Genomic DNA, 26,538 nt, shown 5'->3' with positions numbered 1-26,538 from the left:
CACCTGTAAATGGAGATTATGATACCAGCTTTGCTTTGAAAGCACTCTGAAATCTATTAAAGAATGCTATAATTTTTAGCATCGTCTATTTTATCCTAGAATTCTATAGTAATGTGGAGCTAATTCATGGCAGCATGTCAAAGAACTCAGTGAATTTGACTTCTCATCTTACTTCTTTCTTGTACAAGGAACCCTCATTATCTTCATTATATTCCTAATATGCTGCTTATAATTGCTGTGTGGTGGCAGCAGCAGTCACAGCGATCTAGCTGTTTGTACATTTGTGAATAAAAAATTGGGATGGTTAAAACTACACCTTGGTGAATATGCTACCAGGAACATTTCAGTTACGGGAAAATTACTCAGCATTAGGGATGAATTATTTTCCCCATCCAGTTGCTATTCATATTTAATTCTGTACTATTCTACTCAGCAGATGCCACTGCATTTCACTATGAAAATATCTTTGCTAAATATCTGAATGGAAGGTTAATATTAGGGCCAGATCTTCAGCTCATGTGAGGTAACCTGGCTGCACTGAAGTCAATGGAGCTACACCAATTTACACCTTCTGAGGAAATTTTAAAACGGTATATCTTATCTTGGGGTTTGTGCTGCCACATGTCATCATAGTATTTGAGTGCTTTCCACATAAAATAGATTAAAGAGGAATATACTCTACCATATTGTTTAAGAAATCCATAGAGGTGTTCAGGATCAAGGAAACTAGTAGCCATAAATAGGATTACTGGTACAATTCTTATTTCTCTAGGAAAAAAACACGTTTTTATTTAAGCCAGGCAAAAAGTCAAGCATTATCCCTGAATGGAATGTAAAAAATGTAAAGGAACAGAATGTTGGATGCTTTTATGTAGATGCTCAAAAACTATGCTAAATCACTCCTTAGAAAAATGATTTGGTGTTTTTTCATTCAATCACTTATTTAATTAGGAATAAAGTGCACAGAGTTAGAGCTGTGAAAAGCACAAATACACTTGGAGGCCTTAAAGGGTAAATACAATTATGCATTGTAATGAAACCTAGCAAAGATCTTTTCAGCCAATGGTTCAAAGCACTCAGATATGCTTTTGGAGAAGCATAAACAATGCAAAAACCTATAATTGCAATGTCAGTCATGGTGTCCATACAGAATACCAAGTACAAAATCATATCTTACTTGATTTATTTCCAGAGCTCTTCAGCAAAATAAAAAACAAAACAGCTAACTGCAGGAGCACAGTGTCCTCTACTGGGGAAACTGACTTTGATTTCTTACCTGAACATAAAAGAAACCCTGTGACTCTCATAACCAAAACTGAACTAGACCAATCAATCATTGTTACAAAAATCCCATTTTTCACAACACACATAAAAATAGTAGGAGACAGAACACCATCCTAGAGATATTGCTTCAGTGACTTCTAACATTTCCTACTTGATTAATGGCTCAATAGCCATCACTTATATAATTCACTATAAGTGATCTTAAAATGCTTTACTTTCTCATGCATACTGTCATTATTGAAAAGAGACGATTGAACCATTTGTCAAAGCTAACTAAAAGCGCTCTAAGCAACAAATGTCCTTAATCATTTTTTATCGCAATATAGCTATAATATGTGCCATCTGTAATTTCAGAATGGAACTAGGACTGCAGCATAAGTCAATAGCTCCATTTGATTACTGGATGTTATCAATTCAGCTGCAGGTCTAAAGAGGCTTCAGTTTGTTCTGTGGAAAAAAAACAAACAAGGAATTTCATACCAATAGCTAAGGAACTAAAACGTGTACATAAAAATCTCCCATTTAAAATAGAGACAGCCAAATTGCAATACAGAAAAAAGGATTCCACAAAATACGCAACTAGGGTGACCAGACAGCAAATGTGAAAAATCGGGACAGGGGGTAATAGGAACCTATATAAGATAAAGACCCAAAAATCGGGACAGTCCCTATAAAATCGGGACATCTGGTCACCCTATAACACAACTGAATGATACAGTACAATGACATAAGCATTGCCTCTTCAATATTAAAGGAAAATATATCATATTTCAGGTAAAATGAACTAACCAAATGGAAAATCGAACATGACAAACAATAGATGCTTTAAGTTTAATTTCACAGATGACAAATAATGGCTTTTTATGGCTAAAAGAATCCAGAGTCTCACCCCATAGCAAATGTTAATGTTAAAATATAAGCAGAAGGAAATACCTCTTTTCAACAATGTCTTATGTACACACAATTATCCTACTACATCTAAGGCAGATTATGTATGGGCTAAATTTTATTTTCAGTTAATCAGTGTAAATCTGGGATAACGCCACACTAGTCAATGGAGCTACTCCAGATTTACACTCGAGTAACTTGGAGCAGATGTGTTAGTTTACATTAAATAACTTTTTAACTTGAGTTTATATAAAGAAAAGTAACTGTCCAAATGAAAAATACTGCACTTCTATACTTTACCTGTTCATTTTATTTATATTGTAGTCCATTTAAATAAGAATTTTGGATTAAATAATACCCTGGGGTCCTGTTAAAATGTCTGTAAGTAAAGTAGAAATATTGACTACTGATGTGGAGCCAAAAATCTCCATTAATTTGTACCCCTTCAAAACCCAAAAGTACAACCACAAAGTTGGATGGGGACCTGGAGTGAAAACCCATAAACCCCATTCTGAGATCAACATTGACAAGATAGTAAAAATTGCTTGTACCTCTTTATAATGCCAATTAAGTCATCAGAGTTGCACAGGATGTAAATCAGTGAAGAATTTGGCCTTTTGTGCACCAATTATACCTCAAACTGGTGCTATTTGTGGTAAATTAAAACAGACATGAATTCGCTCCCTTTTTATGGACATTCCCCGTTTAAAATTTGAAGAACATGAACAGTCACTTGCCAGATTTGATCTGACATTTGAGAGATACAATGCGCTTTCAATATTATAAGCAAATGCAGCAAGATGGTGAAACATCACAAGAACTTTTCACTCTGGAAATGTCAATCTCATGGTAAAAGGCCCAGAATATGGTACTTTGGGAGAATGCATCTCCCTGACAAAATATATTCTACACTTGTCCTTCCAGCTTGCAAGAGTTTTTGTTTTTTAACTGATTTTTGTTAATTTATTGAACCAACTTCTGCTGGTGAGAGTGAAGGAGCTCTTCTTCAGGTCTGGGAAAGGTCACAGCAAAATACAAGGTGGAATTGATTGTAAGGCAGCTTTCTGGTTAAGTGCGTATAACCAACAGTCTCTATGCTGGAAAGATTGTATGAAGAATTCAATTTCATTGAACAAATTTTCCACTTCCCCAAATGTAATTTTAAATATATTTTTCAATAATATTCTGTTAAAATCATCTGGACAGATTCAAAGAGTTGTCATGTTTTAGTTTTGACAGAGGTACTACATCCTCTACTCTTGTTCCAACATCCATTTGAGATAAAATAGAAGAAAGATATACAATTGCTAATTCTCTAGCTCCATAAGACTCCATGTGGCCAAACAACATTATACGATTAGACTTTTGGCTGCATGGGTCTTTGTTTTGCATTTCCCCTGTCACAGTGATTTGGCAGGCTTTGTTCGACATCTGGCAGAGCTGCTATGTCATACACCACTAGTCAAAGTGTTCTCTTGGATTATTTATTCTCTTCACAGTAGAAACCTTCTTACACTGGGTCTCCCTGACATCAATGAATTTGGACAAATAATCATATTTGTACAATGTACTGAAGCTGGAGTTTCACATTTGTTCTCAGTCTAGATAGGCTATAGATGACTATTTCTCTGCATGTAAATCTGAACAATAAAATACTAAAGTCAGCAAAATCAAAAACCTCACAATCAGTGCTGTGCAAATCCTGCTTAGCAGAGGCTGGCATCAGACCCCTCCTTAGAGATTTGTTTAGGATCTATGTTCTCTAAACTCAAAGCACCAAGAAACCTATCGTACTATCCAGAAACTTATTAAGGTAACCTGGCACTCAAACCCAACTAAATCCCGTTACATTCCCTTAGCTAGGCGCATAAGGAGCATTTCAGCACAGGGGGAACAAACCCAATCTTTCAAACTTGAGTGATTTAAAGCTAAAGCCACACTGAGATACCTAGAGAGACATTTGGCTTGATCTTCAGAGGTGCAAAAAGCCCATGATGCCGCTGAGGTCAATGGAAGCTGCAGGTGCTCAGCACCTCTGAAATTCAGCCACTTTAACATGTGTCTGTGGAGGAGTCAAAATGGGAGGAGGGCCAAGTGGCCACAGCAGCACTCACCAAAAAGCAAGTTTTGGGAAGGTGGGGAAAAATCTCTTTAATCAGAGTAATAATCCAACAACAGATCAAGGGCTTGTCTACACAGTGGGGCAATGTGGACTAGAGGGGGGTGATTTCTAACGCGCACTGAAGTTCTGTGCATTAACTGGCCCGGTGCACCCTGCTGGTGCTCAAAAAAGTTGCCCATTGCACTTTAAAGTAGTGCTGTTTCAAGCAGCACTATGCTAAAGCACGTCAACAGGGTCGACATGGACCAGTTAACACATTGCACTAGTGCGCGTTAGGGCTACATCTACACTAGAAGCCAGAGGTGTGATTGTCCTGCTCGTGTACACATACTCACGCTAGCTTTCATCGAGCTAGCACCAGCATGAATAGAGCATAACCACAGTAGCACAGGTAGTGGCAGCAGAGCTGCAGCGACGGCTGAGCTGTGCCAAATAAATACCCACCAGCTTCAGGCAAGTTTGTACGTGGCACAGCTCCGTCACGTCTCCACTGCTGCTCTTCGTGCTACTGCAGCTACGCTGTAATTTATACTAGTGCTTGCTCCACAAGATCTAGTGCGAGTTTGTGTACATGAGCAAGGGAATCACAACCCCTGGCTCACTGCCTAGACTTAGCCTTAGAACTCACCCTCCCGCCCCCCCCCCGCACAGTCCACATGACCCCACCATGTAGCCGATCCCTTACATGGGCATGGAGTGAGGTCATTCCAGAGGGACCAAATGACACACCCTCTCTGAGCCATTTCTAGAGCTTCCCTTTCCTTCAGGGAGGCATGGAGAGCCTCTCCCATTCGTAAGGCTTTCAAGCAGTTTGTGAACTCAAATCAGAAGGGATAAAGCAGAGAGTAGCAGCTGCCAAGGCTTTCTCTTAGCTCAGGGAAACCTGGGCCAGCCTTGACCAAGCAGATAAACAGACTGTAAAATCTGATTCCTTCAGGGAAGCCCCACTGCTCCTTCTTTCTCTTCTGGGCATGGGCTCCTGAGTTCTTAAACCCCCCTGGATCCAGTTTTTTCCAGCCAGTTGAAAAACAAATAATCTTTTCTCTCCGGGCACCCAGCCTCTAAAGCCCACTTCCTCCCTTTCTGTCCTGTTCCCCTCTAGGTGGTGAGCCTCCCACTCAGGCTTGTCATTTCTGATAGGTGGGATGAATCAATGGACCAACCATGAACCCCTTTCTGCACTGGCCCACAGTGGCCTTTGTGCCCCTAATTACCTGCCTGTTGAGAGTTCTCTGAGACAGGGACTGACTTTTTACTGTGTGATTGTACAGCACCAAGCACAATGGGGGCCTGGTCACCAATTGGGGCCCCTAGGTGCTATTGCACTACTGTGATTTCAAAAACCTCTCTGTTATTGGCAATGCACTGAATGACCCTCTTAGCCCGGCAAAGGGAATATTCAGCAGAGATTTCTGAAGTGGATGAAATTTTCATCATTTCATTTGCAGTTCATCATTTTAGTAATTACATGAGGCGTGAAGGTTACGGACAACTGCTGAATGGCAAAGAGATGGAAATGTTTAGTATCTGAAAGTTTATTCCAGTGTGAAAGGAGTTATATTCCTGTATATTCCCACATCAGCATTCTCCATTCTCTTTTTCCCTTTATTCTCTGTTCTCTCTGCACTCTCACATCCTGCTTAGTAATGCCGTGTTCAATTCTTTAATCCACTCCACTCCACTCCACCTCGGTCCCCCTCATTTCTCTCCTTTCCACAGCACCAGAGCCTGCTACACCCTGGTACCAAACATGCTCCCTCTCTCTTTCTCATTCAGTTAGATGGGTCTTGTATTTCTCTCTTCTCCAGCCCACCAAGTCATCTCTCTTCCCATGGCCTTATTGGTTCCCTAGCAATATAGTTAGACCTCCTTTGCCAGATGGATGCAGTCTCTCACTTCCATCCTCCATAGTCATTTTACCTGCATCATGCAGGGAGGCAGAACTTTTCTTGTCATGCAGGTTTAGTGCATTATGGTACGTAATAGACACTGGTGCCACAGATTGTCTCCCGCTTCTAAATTTCACATGTGAAAATGGCCATTTGGCAGAAATTTCATAAAGCAACATTTCTGCATCCACAAATGTTGATAAATGATAGTTTTGCATGAAATTTTGTGAATATGTTTTTCTGCCTCTCTCTCAGCTCCAGGGCAGCCACCTGGCACAAACACGCCAAAAGCCATTAATAAGATGCTGAAAAACACCTGGAAATGTGGGTTATTCAGGTCTAATATTTATAGACCTATGTACTCATCACTTCCAATGAAATCTATTTTGCTCACAGCAGGACTCCAGCATCAGATTACAGAATCATAGATTAGGGTTGGAAGAGACCTCAGGAGGTCATCAAGTCCAACCCCCTGCTCAAAGCAGGGCCAACCCCAACTAAATCATACCCGGCCAGGGCTTTGTCAAGCCGGGCCTTAAAAACCTGTGAGGATTAGGGTGACCAGGTGTCCCAATTTTACAGGGACCAATCCTGATTTGGGGGTCTTTTTCTTATATAGGCTCCTATTACTCCCTACCCCATCCTGATTTTTCACACTTGCTGTCTGGTCACCCTACTAAGGATGGAGATTCCACCACCTCCCTAGGTAACACATTCCAGTCCTTCACCACCCTCCTAGTGAAACAGTTTTTCCTAATATCCAACCTAGACCCCCTCATACTGCAACTTGAGACCATTTCTCCTTGTTCTGTCGTCTGCCACCCTGAGAACAGCCGCGTTCCATCCTCTTTGGAACCCCCCTTCAGGAAGTTGAAGGCTGCTATCAAATCCCCCTTCACTCTTCTCTTCTGCAGACTAAATAAGCCCTGTTCCCTCAGCCTCTCCTCATAAATCATGTGCCCCAGCCCCCTAATCGTTTTCGTTGCCCTCCGCTGGAAGGCAATTTGTCCATATCCTTTTTGTAGTCGGGGGCCCAAAACTGGATGCAGTACTCCAGATGTAGCCTCACCAGTGCTGAATAGAGGGCAACAGTCACTTCCCTCAGTCTGCTGGCAGTGTTCCTACAAATGCAGCCCAATATGCCATTAGCCTTCTTGGCAACAAGGGCACACTGTTGATTCATATCCAGCTTCTCGTCTACTGTAATCCCCAGGTCCTTATCTGCAGAACTGCTGCTTAGCCAGTCAGTCTCCAGTCTGTAAAGTCCAAACACCCCTAAAGTCCAGGCATATTTGTATCTAATGTTGTAGTTTAGACCTATCTTGTTTTAGAAAGAACAGAAAAGTGTGCATGTGTAACTCTTATTAGTCATAATTCTGTTCAGAATGGACAGGTTTTCTGAAGGTGGCATGCGTCTACTCAAGAGTCCCATTAATAGCTATAGTGGAGTTACTTATTTAATAAGAAATACCTTTCTGCTGAATTTTTGACTCTGGTTATCTGAAAAATAATAGTTTCATAAGAGAAAAGGAGGTAGGCTTTTAGCACTGGCAGATCCAATGTTCCTGATGCTAAATGCTAATGTCCATTGCTTTAGTGTATAGCATTGGGAAATCACAGCACCAAAGCAGTCTCTTTCTATGAAAAGTGTGAATGATGAATGAGCCGGAGTGCTGGTTGTATCTGCACAATGAGCCTGAGAGAGCAGACCGCACACTTTCAAAACACCAGCATTAAAATTATGTGTTGGCAGCACTGAGACAAAGGCGAAGAACACAATTTACAGCAACAAAAGGTTCAAGGAGTGAGGTGCAGCACAGCAAACACTTTATTATGTGCCCTCTAACAGCAGTGCATAGTAAATACCACAGTGAATGAAAGCATCTAAATGTCCTTCTCAGGGTGGCGAAATTTCATCAGATCAACATCTTTTCTGAACAGTGCTTGAAGCCTGAAGCTATTCAAAACTAAAATCCTTTAGGAAGCTTTAATGCCCCTGGAACTGGGGATACCACCTCTTCACTGTCCAACTTTTTGACTCTAATCATTAATTACTTGCTTAGATTATTGGCTCATATTCCCAGCTTATGCATTGCCCAAATAGTTCAACAGTGCCTGCTACGTACCAGTATGCATACAATACAAGTGCTGTAGTCCTGTCCATGTCCCCCCGCCCGCCTCTCTGTGCCGCAAGCCCAGGAGGATATAGTCTCTTCCCTCCAACATTGGGACACTGGCACCTTCAGTACCAGGGTTCCAGTTCTGGGAGGTCACCCACACAGGACCCTGATGCTCACATCTGGGTCCGCACCTTCCAGCACTGTCAGGGCCTGACCTGGTGAGAACTCCACACTCCAAAAGCATTGGCACCAGAGGTAGGAGACATGACAAATAACTAACATGGTGAGATTCTCAGCCCCAGAGCCCTAGTTTTTAAGTAGCTGGTGCTGGACACCGGAGGACTGGTGCAGCACTGTGCTTCATTGACAGAGTGTAGTTCAACAGGCAGTAACAAGGGGAGGAGGTAACTGCCACTCTCTTCATAGATCTCCAATTAGGGAGGGTCCCTCATCTGAATTCCTCTTTTATGAGGATCCTTCAGCCTCCACCCAAGAAGCTATATGGAGCCAAGGGTGGAAAGCCAAAGGAGCAGAAGGAAGGAGGTGGAAAGAAGTAGCTAAAAACAAACTGAGTGGGGCTAAAGATCTGGCCCCAAACTTTTTAATTTAGCTGGCGTGACTTGAAATAATATTATACACTCCTTTTTTCCATCTGGGTATGAAAGTAATTAAGATGCCATTCTCCATGTTATTTATAGTCACTCTCCACATGAGATCCAGCCAAGACATGGGTAATATTTATGTTACTCAGCATGGCTATGAAGGGAAAACATAAGAGCACTGCACAACATTACTCAGATCCTAGGAATATGGTGGTTTTCTTTTGCTGGGTTGTCAGGTTTTTTTCAGGTGTGGGAGGGGATTTGCACAGCTAAATTGCCTGTACTATATGATAATTAAAGAGAACATTTTAGGGCTCTGGTATAATTCAAAAGATGGCCAGCTGGGGGTCAGTCTTTGCTAGACAGTTCTAATTCACAGAAGCATTGAAGTATTTTATATCATGTTTAGCTAGTTAATGCCTAACAGAGATGTGCAGAAAGGCAATGTTAGCTTTTAATGGTATGTTTAACAAAGCAGGTAATGGATACAATGGGATTTCACTGCATTTCATTTTAAACAAGCTAAGAGCACTGATGAAAAACCCCACAATGAGGAGCTTTTACATAATCTAGTTCTCCAAATATATTGGGATTTTTTATACAAATCTAGATTGCCATCTGACATCCCTTCATTTAATGCTTTATTTTTTGTTGGTCAGAGATACTGTTCTCCCATGAAACCAAGAAGTCATACTGATAATTTTCATGTGCTTTAAGCATGCATGTTTCAAGTGCTACAATTTTAGTCATAATTCTGAACATCTGGCTAGCTGCACATTTGGATTATTCTTTGAAACTGTTCATTTTATGGAGTGCTCCTTCTTCACAGCATATGCTTTATGGTTGCTACCTCTTCTGGTTGTTTTTATCTAATTACTGTTCCTATGTATCAGTAAACCAGACTTACTGGTCAGGACTTCACAGAGACACAGACATCTCATTCAGAAATCCCTTAAGTAGATCTGAGTAAAAGTATAGAAATGTATTACTTTGACATATGAAAGAGTTAACTTTTGGATCTTGAAGGACTCTTCCAAGTATCCACAAGATCAGGTACGTTGCTCTAGGGTGTATACAAAATGTGACACATTTTTCTATATGTTATTTTCCTGGGCAATATTACTATATCTGGTGGTGACACTCAGGCTGATAAATGGACTAAGGCTACAGAAGAGGAAGCCACAGAACAGGATTATATTCCAAATTATCTGTAATTCAGTAAGCAATACACTCAAACAGATACAGGGCTTGGAGTGATCTACTGGAACAATCGTTTACTGACTGGTTCTGTGGGGGTTTTCTTTATCTAATCTGAAGCCCCAGCCCCCATCTAGGAAAAAGGACTGAGAGCAAAGAATAAGCCACCATTCTTCAGTTTACTTCAGTGGGAGCTGCTTTGGTAACTAGGCCAATGACCTCTCATCATCCCAACATGGCTGCCTGTGAATAGGACCAAGACTCCTGCATCTGGTGCCCAGTCAGCCCTCAGAGCTCTAGCTTGTTCTGGACATTGAGGATGTCACCCTCATCCCCTCTGACAGCACTCGCAGAAAGAGTGGTCGCTGGGGCCGTCGTCTGTAAACAGTGGCTGGCTTTTGTTTCATCATTAAACCTCTCAAAGAAAAAAAAGATAAGGGATACCATTCCTTTGTGTTAGTATCTGTTAGTAAACGTTAACCCTTTTGGTCCTTTTCTTTCAGTATATTTGATTCATTGATATATCAGATATTCTTTAGAATCTTATGGTATTAACAAAGAGTATGTTGAATTCTAAGACCCAGAATACTGGCTCTTGACCTGTACGTAAGTAACCCTATTCAGGAATTCTATGCATTGGACTATCTTCTAACCTGTGGCATCTTCATATCTATAAAAAACTTCAGATGTTGCTGGAAACCATCAACCTTAACATATATTGCTTACATAGCATATAGAAACCTGGGAACCTGATTGTTAAAGAAGATGCTTCCTGTCAGGGAATCCACAGGGAAGAATGATGATGGGGGAAGAAAGACTCAATATTATCTTGAAGATATTGTTAGGTCTTTCGGCTGGAAAATGTATATTAAAAATTGGGGCCAGAGCTTGCAGCTGTCTGGCTGATTAGCCCCACCTGCTACACCCGAGAAAAGAGCAGGAACTTAATGAATTGATCCTTTATAAAAGAGGGCAGCAGGAAATGGAATAGAAGTAGAGTCGCCAACTTTCAAACTCCTTAAAACCCAACGCTACAGGCCTCCCCCAAGCTCGCTTCCCACTACCCCTCCACTCTGTTGCTTGCTCACTCACTCACTCTCCCCTCTGCCCCTGCTCCCCCACACCCCAGGACTCACATGCCACCTGCAGAGCCAGGCTAGGAGCTGACTCAGAACCTGCTTGCCTGCCCACAAGATGCAGGTAAGAGGCGACCCCAACTGAGAAGTGGCTGGTGTGAGTTGATGACTCAGCACCCCCCACACACAATGGTCCCTCCCAGTCCTCATGCCCTGGGGCAAGCTGGCAGGGGGCAGGCTGGCAGTAGCATTTGCAGGCAGTGACCCGCTTCTTCTGGCACCCCAGCAGGCAATAACCGGACTTTTGGTGTCTAGTCAGTACTTCTGACCGGACACCCTACAGGTCCCCTTTCAATCGGACTTTCCAGTCAAAATCCAGGCACCTGGCAACCTTAACCTGAGGAGAAGGAAATACCCTCCAGAAAGGTGAAGGACTGTGGTCCAATGGACTGCAACTGGAGCTATTTCAGAGAGGAATTGCTCCAGGAACCAAATGGACAGAAGAGAGACTGTGTGAAGTCCTTTATTACTGAGACTCTGAGGTAAAAGCCAGGAAATTTTGGGTTGCTGAAGTTTCTATTATGAATGACGAACCTGAGGAAGGGACTACTTGACCTGCACAGACTTTTAAGGGAAGAATGTGCAGTGTTTTTTATTTGTTTTGTAAAGGAAGGTTAAAATAAAACAATTAACCCTGATGGAAAATGCTTCCCTGGACTCAGAGCTCAGATAGAATTACCACAGGGAGCTGGCTCAGCAAGAGCAAAACTTGGTCCAGTAGAAGGTGGGCACTATAAGACAGGCCCTAATCCTTTACACTGCTGCATAGGAAAGAGGCTTGGAGCAGTCTCTATTTGTTAGCCCCAGTTTCCTACTCACGGTAGCAAGACTGGACTTTCATCACTAAATGTGCCACTCCAAATATTTACATGGACAATACAACTGGAAGTGCAAAATAAACACTAGCAATGCGTATTGGATGGGGCACTGGACTGCAAGTCAGGAAACCTGGGTTTGATTCTTGGATCTGCCACTTGCCTGCTGTTTGCAGTTGTCATACCCATGTAGGTCCCAGGATAGGACAGAGACAAGGTGAGTGAGGTAACATCTCTTATTGGCCCAACTTCTGTTTGTGAAAGAGACGAGCTTTCAAGCTCTATGTCACTAACTTTCTGGGCTTAATTTTTTTACATTTGTAAAATGTGAGATATTCTACTGCCCTCTTTTCTAAAATGCTTTCAAATCTTTGCCTGAAAAATGCTATACAACAGCTAAGTATTATCATTCTATGCATTCAATTGAATGCCTAATTTGCAAACACAATTGTCACACTTGTTTGCACATTGGGCAATCATGTGTGCATAAATTCATTTGTGCAAGCAATTACCCAATTGGTTTGTGCAGCAGCAGTCATTATTTCACCCAAAGTTTTCAAATCTATCCGAAGATTAATTCCAATAATTGAAAAAACAATCACTTTGTAAATAATATAAGTGAACCATATTGGAGAAACATCTTACATTTGAGTTTTGATGCATCAGATAAGCAGCCATTTTATAGATACAGAACCATAACACTGATGTAAATTTGAAGTAAGTGGATATATTTAAAAAAAGCCAACAAGATTTAAAGATTCTTCTATGGAAGAACAAAATAACCAAATATTGTTTGAACTTCAGATTATTTCTTTTTCCGATCCGAGAGACCTAATGAAAAAATATCCCAAGTAAGCATATGGAATACTTATGCTCTGAATTAGATATCAAATTAAAAAGAGGGGGGAATATATATAATGTTATTTTGATGTTAAATGGCCAGTACCAAGTGTTCCAACTAATTATACATGGGCCAATCCACCTAATCTATCTATAAGTGTTTATCACCACTGTACCTAAGACAGAGGAAAAGCTTAAATATAGTAAGAACTCATATACCAGTGGAGTAGATCTAGTTCTCCCTCTTTAAAAAGTTATTGCACAGGGTAACATATAACCAAGTAGGCATGCTAATTTGCAAAAAAGGCAAAATTAATATGAACCTTTCGATGTATTTAAACAAGTTGGATAGATTGCTATATGATAAAGACATAGTCCACAGGCACAGACATTAGTCATGTAATAATTATGAAAAAATAAATATTTTATGCAACAAAACATCCAATCCAAAGAACAATGCTCCCTCCATGCCGCTAACCTTCCTATGTGTTTCTGTGTGCTCTCTTATAAGATGTACATTATTCATATTACTGGCAAATCCACTCATGCTAATTCACATCAATTATACACCAGCGCTTGTGTCTGATTGGTATTAATAGAATCATAGAAATGTAGGGCTGGAAGGGACTTTGAGAAGTCATCTAGTCCAGCCCCCTGTGCTAAAGCAGGACTAAAGATACCTTGACAGGTGTTTGTCTAACCTGTTCTTAAAAAAAACTCCAGTGATGGGGATTCCACAGCCTCCCTTGGAAGCCTGTCCCAGAGTTTAACTATCCTTATAGTTGGAAAATTTGCCCTACTATCTAACCTACATCTCCCTTGCTACAGATTAAGCCCATTACTGCTTGTCATAGCTTCAGTGGATATGGAGTACATTGATCACCATTCTCTTTATAACAGCCCTTAGTATATTTGAAGACTATTTATCAGGTCCCCTCCCTCACTCTTCTTTTCTCAAGACTAAACATGCCCGGTCTTTTTAAACCTTTCCTCATATGTCAGGTTTTGTAAACATTTTATTATTTGTGTTACTCTCTCTGGATTCTCTCCAATTTGTCCATGTCTTTCTTAAAGTGTGGCACCCAGAACTGGACATAGTACTCCAGCTGAGCCCTCACCCACGTAGAGTGGGACAATTATATATCATGCCTTCATAGGACACTCCAGTTAATACATCCCAGAATTATATTAATCTTTTTTGCAACTGCATCACATTGTTGGCTCATATTCAAGTTGTGATCCACTATAATCTCCAGATACTTTTCAATAGTACTATTGCTCAGCCAATTAGTCCCCATTTTGTAGCTGTGCATTTGATTTTTCCTTCAAATGTAGTACTTCGCACTTGTCTTTATCGAATTTCATCTTGTCGATTTCGGCCCAATTCTTCAATTTGTCAAGGTCATATTGAATTCAATCCTGTCCTCAAAAGTGCCAGCAATGCCTCCCAGTTTGGTGTCATCTGCAGATTCTATAAGCATACTCTCCAGTCAATTATCTGAGTCATTAATGAAAATATAGATTACGATTGGACCCAGGACAGACCCCTGCTGGACCCCACTAGATACTTCCTCCTAGTTTGACAGAAAACTATTGATAACTATTTTTTGAGCATGGTCTTTCAACCTGTTTTACACCCACCTGATAGACATTTCATCTAGACCACATTTCCATAGTCTGTTTGTTAGAAACTCACATGGAACTGTGCCTTACTAAAATCAAGATATATCATGTCTACAGTTTCCCCCCATCCACTAAGCCAGTAACTCTGTCAAAGAATCATTAAAAATCATGATCTGGCATGATTTATTCTTGTTGACTATTACTTACCCTATCCTCTACATACTTACAAACTGATTGCTTAATCATTTGTTCCAGTATCATTCCGGATATCAAAATTAGGCCAACTGGTCTATAATTCCCCGGGTCCTTTTTAAAGTTAGGTACTATGTTTGCCTTTCTCCAGTCTTTTGGGACCTCACCAGTCCCCCAGGAGTTCCCAAAGATAATCACTAACGAGTCTGAGATTGCTTCAACTAGTTTCTTAAGTACCCTAGAATGAACTTCATCAGGCCCTGCCAATTTGAATACATCTAACTTATCGAAATATTTTTTAACTTCTTTCCCTATTTTAACTAGCATTCCTCCCCCCCTTATTGTTAGCATTAATTATGCTGAATATCTGGTCATCTTTAACCTTTTTAGTGAAGACTGAAACTAAATAGGCATTAAATACCTCAGCCTTCTTGATATTACCATTATTAGCTCTCCTTCCCCAACAAGTAAGGGATCTACACTTGCCTTTGTCTTTCTCTTGATCCTAACGTATTCATAGAAATTTTTTCTTATTTCCTTTTATGTTTCTTGCGAGATGGGACTCATTTTGTTCCTTAGCCTTTCTGATTTTGTCCCTATCTGCTTGCACTATTCTTTTGTATTCATCCTTAGCAATTTGTCCATGTTTCCACTTTCTGTAGGATTCCTTTTTAATTAACGGGTCATTGAAGAGTTCCTGATGGAGCCATATTGGCCTCTTACTATTCTTCCTATCTTTCCTTCACATCAGGATAGTTTGCTGTTGCACCTTTAATATTGTCTGTTTGAGAAACTGCCAGCTCTCCTGAACTTCCCTTTCCCTTAGATTTTCTCCCTCTGGGGCCTTGCCTACCAGTTCTCTGAGTTGGATCACAATTGTGTTATATCATGATCTTCTCTTTTAAAAACCCTTTAGAATTGTTTTTAAATAGAAAAAAAATTGCATACAAGCATGAAAGACTCATCCCTACTGCTCTTCATTTGAAACTCTTCCATTGACATCAAGGGAAGCAGAACAGTGCCCTCAGTCTGTGTGTTTTTCCTATATCAATGCTCAGCTCAGTAAGAATCTCATTTGAATAGGTCATTGTGCCTCTGTCACATTATCTTGTAGCATCTCAGCCTAGAACCATCCATAATTGTTCAGTTGGTGCATTATTCATTTTCCAGAAAGGGGTGAAAGCCCCAAAAGCTTTGCCTGTGTTGCATGGATGATAAAGACATTTCAACTGGAATAGAATTCATAAAAGCTTTATGTTTGATTCTGCTAATGGAGTCAGAGTGCCATCACTCCCGTCTACTGGTAGAATAGGGAAAAGCTGCCACAATCATTTAGTTGAAGTTAAAGTAGTGCCACAGTGATCCCCTAAGGCTGCTTTCTGAAGCTGGAAATAAATGATTTTTTCCCCTTTATTTGCTATGCCAAGAAAAGATAATGCAGCACATTCAGTTAACATTTGTCACTGAAGCACATTATCCCTCCAGGAGTAATATGGGGGAGTAGCACAGACCTAGTGTTTCAAATTAATCAGGGATAGGATTAATCATGCAAGAAATGGAAGTGAAATTTAATATTGAAAAATAAAGTTAAAAGAGTAGCCAAGTATACTTAAAATATACTTCCTAGCTTTCATTTGTTACCATTTTTAGATCTGCTTTAGTTACCCTGCTCTGTGAAATTTCTCAGGCATACTCCGTGTTAAAATAACCTCATTTATTAAATCCTATTTAGAAATATCTGATGTTTTTCCATATCACCACATTTTCAGCAAAAACTTCTGTTTTTAAAAAATTTCTCTCCATTTGCCATTATTTGTTATAATGATTACTTAGGTTCTGTGCATAGATAAAACAAATAATAAACCATAAAACAAAGGAAAACATGGTCCTGCCTCTAGGAGCCTACAATCCAAACAAACTAAGGGCTTGTCTACACTACCGCACGGGGTCAATCTAAGATACGCAACTTCAGCTACATGAATAGAGTAGCTGAAGTCGACATACTTAGATCTACGTACCACGGTGTCTTCACTGTGGTAAATTGACAGCTGTCACTCTGTTGACTTCGCTTGCACTCCTTGTTCTGGCGGAGTACCGGAGTTGACGGAAGAGCGCTCAGCGGTTGATTTGTGATGTCTAGACGTGGTCAATCAATCCCCGCTGGATCGATCACTGCCCGCCAATCCGGCAGGTCGTGTAGACAAGCTCTAAAATAGATAAGACACAAATCACCTACTGAGACACAAGTTGATACTAGCTTGGCCCAATCAGCTCTGTCGCTCTGGGGGTCTGTGGGGAACTTGGGCAAGATCAGTGCCTTAGGGCCTGATTTTACTCCTATTGAAGTCAGTGGCAGTTTTCCATTGATTAACTGGATACAGAATTCTGCCTTTAGAACTTCACTGCTTTTGTCTGATTTGGGGAAATTGGATTGAGAACATATTGGTCTGTAAGTCTGGGCATGTTGACTTTCAGGGCATGCTGCAAGGTGCAGTGTTTCTCCCTTGCCTGCAGGGCACTGGAAGAAAGGTGATACTGGGAACTACATGGTTTCATTGGTAGGGTTTATTGTACTCATCTTGGGATAATGCTGTCAGTGGGCAATTGCCAAAGTCTGTATCAAGGACAACTACAGCCTGGGACTGGCACTATGTGGACAGAGGGACTTGTGGGCACAAAGATAAGAGTTGGAAATGAAGGGGAGAAAAGGCAACAAAAAATGAAAGCAGACTATTAGGCAAGGGCAGAACCATGCAGAGCCCTAGAGACAAGGGCAAGAAGCCAAAAGAGGGATCTAAAGGAGGAAGTGGCTTCATCCATTCTAGTTAAGATGTGCATGTCGATGGCAGCAAGGAGAAGAATCCATATCTCAAAAGCAAATTGAGATTCATTTGTTCAAAATCGCCAATATAAGTAGATCAGCCAGCCCACTGTTCTCTTCCAAGTTGTGTGACTCTGAATACCACAAGCTGTTTTCATAGACATAGCAAATGTTGGAAAATTATTTTTCTAGTGCAGCTCATGTTTAAAGTGTCTCTTAGGGTTGTTAGTCATCAGAATTTTTTTAGGCGAGTCCCAATCAGAATAAGCCTGTATCCATAATACCACAAGAAAACTGAAGGAGATCAGACGTAACAATTAACATTTTAAATAATGGATTTTGTGCATAAGGCCGAAGGTACAAACACAACAGCACACTAATAGTTGGCCTTGAGTAAACTAAGCTTGCAGTATACATGTGCACAGTTAGTTATTTCTGAAGAACAACAACATAAGTCCCAGGTTTTCAATAAAATAATTATACTGCATAGTGACCAATAAAATAATCACCAATCTGACTTCCAAATCTGGTTCTTGTGAGTTTCTTTTTAGTATCAGAAAACATAATGAAGGTTCCAAACACCCATTTTTTTTTTTTTTTTTTTTTTTTGCAAATACCTATCTGTCTCTCCGAAATTGGAGCCCAGTGCAAAGCATTGGAATCCAGTGTAAAGCTTTCTTTTCATTTTACTCCTGTCTCCATCCATGAACAGGTCAGCACTATTGCAGGGTCAGCGACAATCAATTATGTTTACTCCCACACTCCTGAAGTATTAATCTATTTAGTAAACCCATGCAGGCCAAGACTCCGGAAGTCTGTGTTTTTATGCATTCTGATGAGAGTCCTCCTTTAAGCCATGGGTCCCCCAGGCCTTGCTTTGCAGAGGTGGAGTGTTTCCTTGTCTACTCCAGCATTCAGTATGATCAATTGATGTAAATATCAATTAATTATGTTGGCACCTGTATAATTCATACAGGTGCAGTTTCTGTTGACCTAATTTTAAATCACCACCACAAAAATAAAATCAAAATAATTTGGAGATGTGTGTAAACAATGCTTGAAGAGGTGTATTAAAGAACTAATCTTTCATTCATGCATATCTGTGCTGTGAATCCTTCTATGTTTAGTTCTCAAGTTGTGTGAACAGTGTTTCCTCACATCATTCCCTTCTAATTTTCATTGGACTGGAAATTTGACAATTTCTTCATGGAATCAGAGTTTCATTATTTCAAAATTCTTTAAGTCAGCTTTGCCATATATTTAAAGGTGTGTCTGCACGTTCATTTCCTAAATTTAAATTAACGGACAGTAATCTCATGTCCTAGTTTTGAAAACAGTTCATGTCTAATTTTCATGAAAATTGTCTAACCATCTTGGTTTTTATGTCATCAGGACAACAAGTATCTAATGGAACCAAATATGTAATGATGCAGTATATTTTATCTGGTAACATTAACATTTGCAGCATAGACTCGTGGATTCATATTTTAAGGTCAGAAGGGACCATCATGATCATCTAATCTGACCTGCATGTTGAAGGCCACAAAACCTCACCCACCACTCCTGTAATAGACCCCTATCGTATAGGAAATTTCAGATAGATCAGCGGTTCTCAAACTGTGGGTCAGGACCCCAAAGTGGATCACAGCCCTGTTTTAATGGGGTCACCAGGGCTGGCATTAGACTTGCTGGAAACTGGGGCCAAAGCACAAGCCCCACTGCCTGGGGCTGAAGCCTTTGGGCTTTGGTCCCCCTCCTGGGGCGCTGGGGCTCGGGCGGCCTCAGGCTTCACTCCCCCCTTCCTGGGGTTATGTAGGAATTTTTGTTACCAGAATGGGGGTCTCGGTGTACTGAAGTTTGAGAACCCCTGAGATAGCGCATTATAAATAGGATTTTTGTGATTATTTTCTGGAAATTCAGTTTATTTTACACATAAACATTCATATGTATATTTTAATCAGTTTGGCTGCTTCCATGATATCATTTTCTGACTTCCTAGCTATTCACCCTTCAAAAACATGCCGTCTTCCTATTTTGTCCACCAAGCACTCAATATCATCTGCTGCTCCCCTCAAATGCAAACACCCTTGTTTTCTTGAGCTAACAGTATCCCTTACTGGCTCTATGCTATCTCTCTGCTGTTAAATGTGCCTTGTTAAAGGTTTCCTCTTGCCTTCCCATTGGAAGGCCAGAAGTGTTCTAGTAACAGCTGACTTATCAAGGTAGTAAAAGGAAGACAATTTTTAAGGTGACTGTTCATAGTTTAAATTTCTACTGGACAACTTAGTCCTACTTTACAGCATACAAAAAGAGTATTGGGCTATTGGGATTTTTCAACATTAAAGCACTATTTTAGCTATACCACTGACATTCTATAAGATGGAGAATTGTAGCTATATGAATGAAGGAAATAAAAAGCTTAATGGTAACTCATGACAGGTGAATCTCAAGAGGTTTGGCGGTATGGTTATGTTCAAACAATCACCCAGAAATTTAAGTGTTTATCAGAGGTCTGCAAATTTGGGCTAAATCTCATGAGAACACTCTTTGCTGTAACATTTCCAGCCCTTACTCTTCTGATCAGTCTGGACATACCATGGGAACAATTCTGACTCCATCTCCAGACAGAATAAAGAATTAAAAGTGATGAGAAAATGCAATATACATATTTTAAAACAAATTTGTTGGAACTCAACAATAAATGTGTTCCAATTTCAAGTGTGGATTCAAATTTGTTCCTATTTTCCCTGACTGATTTTTCACATCCATTTTGTTAAGTGCTGTTACATGCTTCTAGGAGTGCACTAACAGCTACTAGCAGAGTTAAAACAGGTTTGAAACATTTTACACTTTAACAGCAACATGAACATTGTGAGTACACCCTGCAGCTAATCTTTTTCTTCTTTTAACATGCATCATTCCTTCAAAATGAAGCAAAAGGTGAACTCTCACCTACACAATATACACAGAACTACTCACTCTATTACTCACTGTATTACTCAATATATTAAGATTCAAGCATGAAGTTAGAAATGCTAAATAAACCTTGAGTTATGTTAAGTATCCAAAGGTTTTGGTGGATCAGTAAGTTATTCCTCATGCATCCTGTAATATTTAGGGCAATATAAATCCTACTAAAAACCTGGACAGTTAGTTATTCAAATAAATCCTTACACTAGCAGGTGGTAAAAGAATCCAAAGCTTGCTTTATTTTCAAGGCGGCACAGCTTACTGTCAGGAATTTCTAAGTACAGGCTAAATGAACCCCTTTGTATAAGCATTCCAATTAGTTAGGGCTGTTAGCATGTAAAGCAAGCAAGAGCGCTCCAAAAAGTTTCTAAAGCACTATTAATGCCAGTCTTGCAAACATTCAGCGAGACAAACTCCAGAAGCAATTTTTGTTGAAGCAGAGAGAAGGAGGCCACAAGAGACTGTGCAGCAACCCATGAGTTACTGTGCTGTATTATTTTGATGATTAAGTAATAAAATTTAAATAAGTGCTGTACTAGGAATCTACTGAAATGAGTCAGGTACAGTATATGACAGGTCTCTGTCCCTGAGGGCACCTATATTTCTGGGCAGTAGACCCACCTTTAAAAACAACATTTCAATTAGGCACAAATGGTAAGAAACAGTACATGGACAAAACCAAATAAAAATATTCATATTTTAATAATGACAAGACTAGGTGCCTATCTGATTAAAGCAATTCAGATTGGGGAAAATGAGAGATGGGAATTTCCAATAATTAATGTGGTTGTTCTTAGAGGTGGCCCGATAATTCTTTTCTCATCCCTGGAAAAAATCCAAGATTTCAAAATTTTTCCCTATGGTGAATTGGGACAAAAGTCAAAATCACAAAGATTTTTTGTGAACAGATGACCCAAATAAATTTTGGTTTGGGGCAATCAAACCATTTCATTTTTATTTGTTTTAACATTGTTTTACCATAATTGGCTTACATTTTGAAACAAAAAGTCACTTCAAACTGAAATAAATTCCCCTATTATTTGTTTAGAAAAATGTCAAAGTGGAACCCTTCAACAATTAAAAAAAAATCATCACAATTTCTGAACCAATAAATTTGTCAAAACTGACCTTTTCCAGCAAACAGTTTCAGTTTTAACAAAATCAGCATTTTCTGATCATTTAAAAATCCATTGCCACAGTCTTCTGGGAGAGCTGCATTTCTTTCTCCTTCTGGGTCCTCCACTTCATAGCCAGCTAGTTTTTCCCTGACTTTGCAATGAGTTCTGCAAACATCTCATCCCGAGTCTCTCTTTTTCTTCCCCTCAGGTCATCCAGACTGTCAGCACTACATAGAGGCCTTGTCCTTGATGTTCTGGCCATTGTAGAGGCTGTGGCTGGGGGGCAAGGGCGAAGGACTGTTGCTTATTGCTCATATCCCAGACAAGTCATGATGGGTTTTTTTTAGTATCTAGTGACCTTACGTCCCTGAGACTCTTCCCAGAGATAGGTGATCTGCATATGCAGAAGGTGCTGGGTGCATTTGGATTTCAGTCTACCCCAATGCTAACAGCACGAAAGCAGATACAGCAGTCAAGCTATGTTCCAGGTTTGTTCTTGCAATTTTGTTTGTATGCTGGATGCACTACTGTGGTGTTGGAGTGTAAATCTTCTCGACATCCCCTTTAAGCTGTCCTCACTCTCGATGATGTTATGCTGAGGCAGATGACTAGGAGGCAGAGAATGGCCTTATTCAAAAAGGCAAAGGGCAGACCAGTGAGAGATACTGTGAAGTTATTCACCAGGATGGTCCTCCCCTCCATCCCCCAAAGCACTGCAGGAGTGGAAGGGCTTTCAGACTATACCAGGGGACACAGGTGTACAGCTCTTTCCTGTGATGTGCAAAACAAAATCCAGCTATTTCTCAGTCCTAAATTCTGCTGTAACTACCCTGAAGACATGGAGGAAGTGCAGAGAAACATAAATAGGGTCCTACAATGGTTGTCAGCTAGAAGGCATGTTACAGGGCATTTGTACCTCAGTGGGCAGCAGAACTGTTTGTGCTTTGACCAGGTGTGCCATGTGCATTTATACCTCATGGAAACAACAAAAGTTCCTGTGAGCAACTGTCTCACACTGTTGAATTTTACACAAATGAATGCTTTTGTTATTTAAATCCACCGTAGGGGGCTGAGGGTACAGACTGTCACTGCCCCGTGTTAGAGGGTGCCCTTTTGAAGCAGCACAAGGGGAAGGGGGAGAGTCCTAGATCACATCCATCAACAATAATAAAAATTGTAAACATAGGTTCTTACATTCCAAAATTCCCTCCAGGGGATCGGACTCTTTGGTCCCAGCCTGGGTTTCTGGCTGGGGCTCAGGCTCAGCCAATGCAGGGCAGGAATCAGGGTCCATTGCAGAAGGACAAGATGAGGCTGACTTTCCAGCTGGCCATTGCCAGGGTCCTACATCACAGAAAGATCCTGGCTCTCGGGGGAAGCTCCTCTCCATCATGCTCCTGCTCATCCTCCAATGGGTTTAGCTGGTCGTCCTGGGTAGGAGGGAGAACGTGGCAGCTGGCTCCAAAACAGCGTCTGCGATGAGATGTAATATAACTGTACAATCTTATCCAGTTAAACAATGGACATGCATGAGGCATGTTGTGGGGCTTCTGGAGTGCTGTCGCAATTATATCACCAGAGTAACGATACAGCGGGATCCAGGAGCAAATGGGCAAAATCTGGCTCTGTGCCACCTTTTAAAGCGGTGAAGGGTCATCCTGGAAACTTGAAAGCAGGACAGAGAGGGAACACAAGTAAACGGATCGGTCAGTAATGGCTGACCTGCAATGCAATGTGGGATAGCATTGGAAGCATGCAAAAAGTGGTGTGCAGCAATTGCGTGAACGCAAATAAAAGACTGAACTAATGTAATTAGAAGCAAACCTAATCCACTTTGCAAGAGGATACCAGAGTTCTCAATAAATGCAGAGTTCATGTGCAGTGACAGGTTGTGTCATGTGTTTGCAAGTCTTTTCAAACCAAATCAACTCAACTTGATGCGGTTCAAAACCCCTGTGTAGACAAGCCCTAATTCTATTCTAAATGTGTACTTGTTACAAAACCTACAAATCCCACCTTTAAGAACTGAATTCATTTCAGTGACTCTCACTGTACCATACAGACTTCATAAATAATTGTTTTTCATGTTTGTTTCAAATACGTTTTGGAAATTATGCATACTATTTCTGCTTCGAGTGCATCATCAATTGTGTAAACAGTTACTTTCCCTGGTTAAGAGAGACACTGCCCACCTTTCTTGTTCTGCAGTATTTCCTTCCCTGTCCAACCCTCTGTAGACTCATGCTTTTGGGTAATCCATACCAGTTGATTTCCTGTTTCTTTTGGGAGAATGGCAGGATGCAATTCATTTGGCCTAATACTGGGGAACATTTTTTGGCAAAAAAAATGCAGATTTTTTTGGCAACACTGAAATGTAAAGGTATGTTGTTTTGCCTGTTCATGTTAAACAAAAAAAAAGTAGACATTTCATTTTGACACTTTCAATATGAATCATTTACATTTTTCTGTTACACATTTGTCTCAAAATTTCCTTCAATTTTAAAGTCAAAAACATTTTTAAATGATAATAGAAATAAAATGTTCCATTACATTTTGTTCAGCCTGAAATACTATATATATAAATTTATTTAGCATTTCCAGCAAACTGGAAAATCCATTACTCACACAGCTTTACATTGGACCACCATTCTTTTCATAGGGGGCAACATCTCAGGTTTATAAGCCAAATAATTTTTAGGCCACACAGAAACAGTGTCTGATTTTGTCCCGTGTCATTTATAAGCCCTAAAAAACTTTAGGATGATGAAGGCCAAATTATAGCAAATCTCATATGTGAATATGAAGCTATTTACAAACCATTTGCAGTTTTCTACAGGGCTAGGTTTTACTGTATTCCTCATTTGGGGCATTTGTTCACATTTAGTCTCCAATAATTTAAGAGATATGAATGTGTCTGAGCCTTCTGTCTCACCAGTTCTAACTTTTCAAACTGCCTAACTATCTGCCCTGGATAGCAATGAAAATTCTCTCCATCATTTTATACCTCTCCCAAAAGAAAAAGCTTACCCCATTTCTAGCATATGACCTATTTTCATGAATAATAAAGTAAAGAATTAATTTAGGCTCTTAGCAGTATCAGCCACATCTGTCGTCAACTTTCAAAACAGATCCCTTAATGGCTCCATGGTCTCCTTGTCTGGTTCTTTGTTTCCTGTATTTAAAGAACATCTTACTATTTATCCTGAATTCTTTTTAATCATGTATTTTTCTTCCAGTCACTGCAAAATATATAAAGTCTATAAAAGCTAAAATGAGAATACTGCTGCCTGTCTGAAAAGGCCAAATTCCCCAAAAATCTGCTCTTCCATGTTCCTCTCGTTATGGAGCTGAGTGAGGCAGGGAAGACTCTTAAAACAAGCTGGCCTTTGTTGAATAGTTTTGAAGCTTGACTATTATAAAGGGCATGCGGTTCCTGCAACTATGGAACTGCAATTGCAATGGTCGTCTATTTCATAAAACTCACACCATGCCCAAAGCACAGCACACAACGAGACTAGCAAGAAGAAAAGTAACAAAAAAGTTCTACATCTTTGCAATGAAGTCATGCAAACATTCACTGTCACTATGTTACATTTATATTGAGGAAAACGGCTCCTGCTAGAGCAGAGTTCCTTAGACAGAGACATCTGTGCCAACAAGCAGTTTGTTGTTCAAATCACCTTTTTTCAGACAATGGTCAAAAGCTGTGGTGTCTTCGGGCAGTGGGCTATGCCAGGACAAACTTCAGCATGGGGTTAGAAAACCCTTCGTATGAGTGTAGAATTTTATGTTAAATGCTCAAAGCTGGATTGTGTCTTGTATGCACAACCATGTGTTGGAGGTGATGTGGAGCTGAGAAGGACAAACAAGAGGAGCAGAGTTATTGTGCCAACTCTTGAAAAGCTGCCAAGATAAATCTCCTCCACAGCTGGCCAGTGTATAAAGCGGGGAGAGTGCCTTGGCCTTGCCACCACCTTCTGGCACTATTGCAACAGCACCTGGGTAGCATCACGTCCATAAGCATAACTGTTGTCAGACGATTTAGTAGCAATGTTCTGTAATATGTGATAACACAACACCCCCCCCTCCAAATACCTTGACTTCGCTACTAATACATTTGGTAAATGCTAAAGGGTTAGGCTGTATTACAGGATTCACAGACATATAGGCCAAGATACTAAAAAGTGATTAGTCATTTTGGATGCTTCTGTTTTGGACTGTCCAACATGAGACCTTAAGAGGCCTGATTTTAATAAGTACTGAGCACCCACTCTTGGAAAACCAGGCCTCTTAAAAGGAGTCTCAAATTGGATACCCAAAATAATTAATCACTTTTGAAAATCATGTCCCTCCATGTTACATGGTAGCATTTCCCCTAAGAAAAAGTATATTCAATAAAGCAAAGGCTTTAGTCAGTCATGCTAGGTAGTTAGGGACAAATATCCTATAATACAAAGCCCCTGGAAAGAGTGAAACAGATCAGAGTTCCAAAACATCTGTCATCATCTGTGGCCTCAGCCCATCTATGGTCACTAATTCTTTGCTGCTGCTCTTGCTTCCTCTGCATTGCCTGTTAAATATTAGCATCATATTAATCTAGCAATTAAGCCACTTAAAATGTATTCTCCTGCTTACCCTGGCTTGATCAAAGGGATCAACAGGCAGCAATCAAAGTAGCGCTATAACACTTTCAGTAAAAATTAGAAGTGAAAAGCATATGGAAGAAAAAGCAAGTGAAACCTGCAATAGCAAGCAAACCAAATAGCATGATCATAAACTCAGACTTGTACAACAGCCTAACTAGCATTGTTCTTTACAGACTTACATTCAGAGAATTTCATGTTTAAGTGGCTCATATGTTTTAGATTTAAGTTGCATAATTTATTGAACATAGCAGGATAATGGTGACCTCAGTAACAAA

General features: G+C 40.3%; 1 long non-coding RNA gene across 1 annotated transcript in view; it reads right to left on the bottom strand.

Annotated features, from left to right (window-relative positions):
- Nucleotides 1-21,536: 21,536 nt before the first annotated feature.
- Nucleotides 21,537-26,538, bottom strand: part of LOC120384748 — a 171,069-nt gene continuing 166,067 nt past the window's right edge. The window contains exon 4 of the long non-coding RNA XR_005589085.1: nt 21,537-23,090. This is a non-coding gene — a long non-coding RNA (uncharacterized LOC120384748). The remainder of the gene's footprint in view (nt 23,091-26,538) is intronic.

The sequence above is a fragment of the Mauremys reevesii genome, linkage group 16 (assembly GCF_016161935.1).
Source record: "Mauremys reevesii isolate NIE-2019 linkage group 16, ASM1616193v1, whole genome shotgun sequence".
Lineage (NCBI taxonomy): Eukaryota > Metazoa > Chordata > Testudines > Geoemydidae > Mauremys > Mauremys reevesii.
The sequence above is the reverse complement of the archived record's forward strand: the minus strand, read 5'-3'. Positions and strand labels throughout refer to the sequence as shown.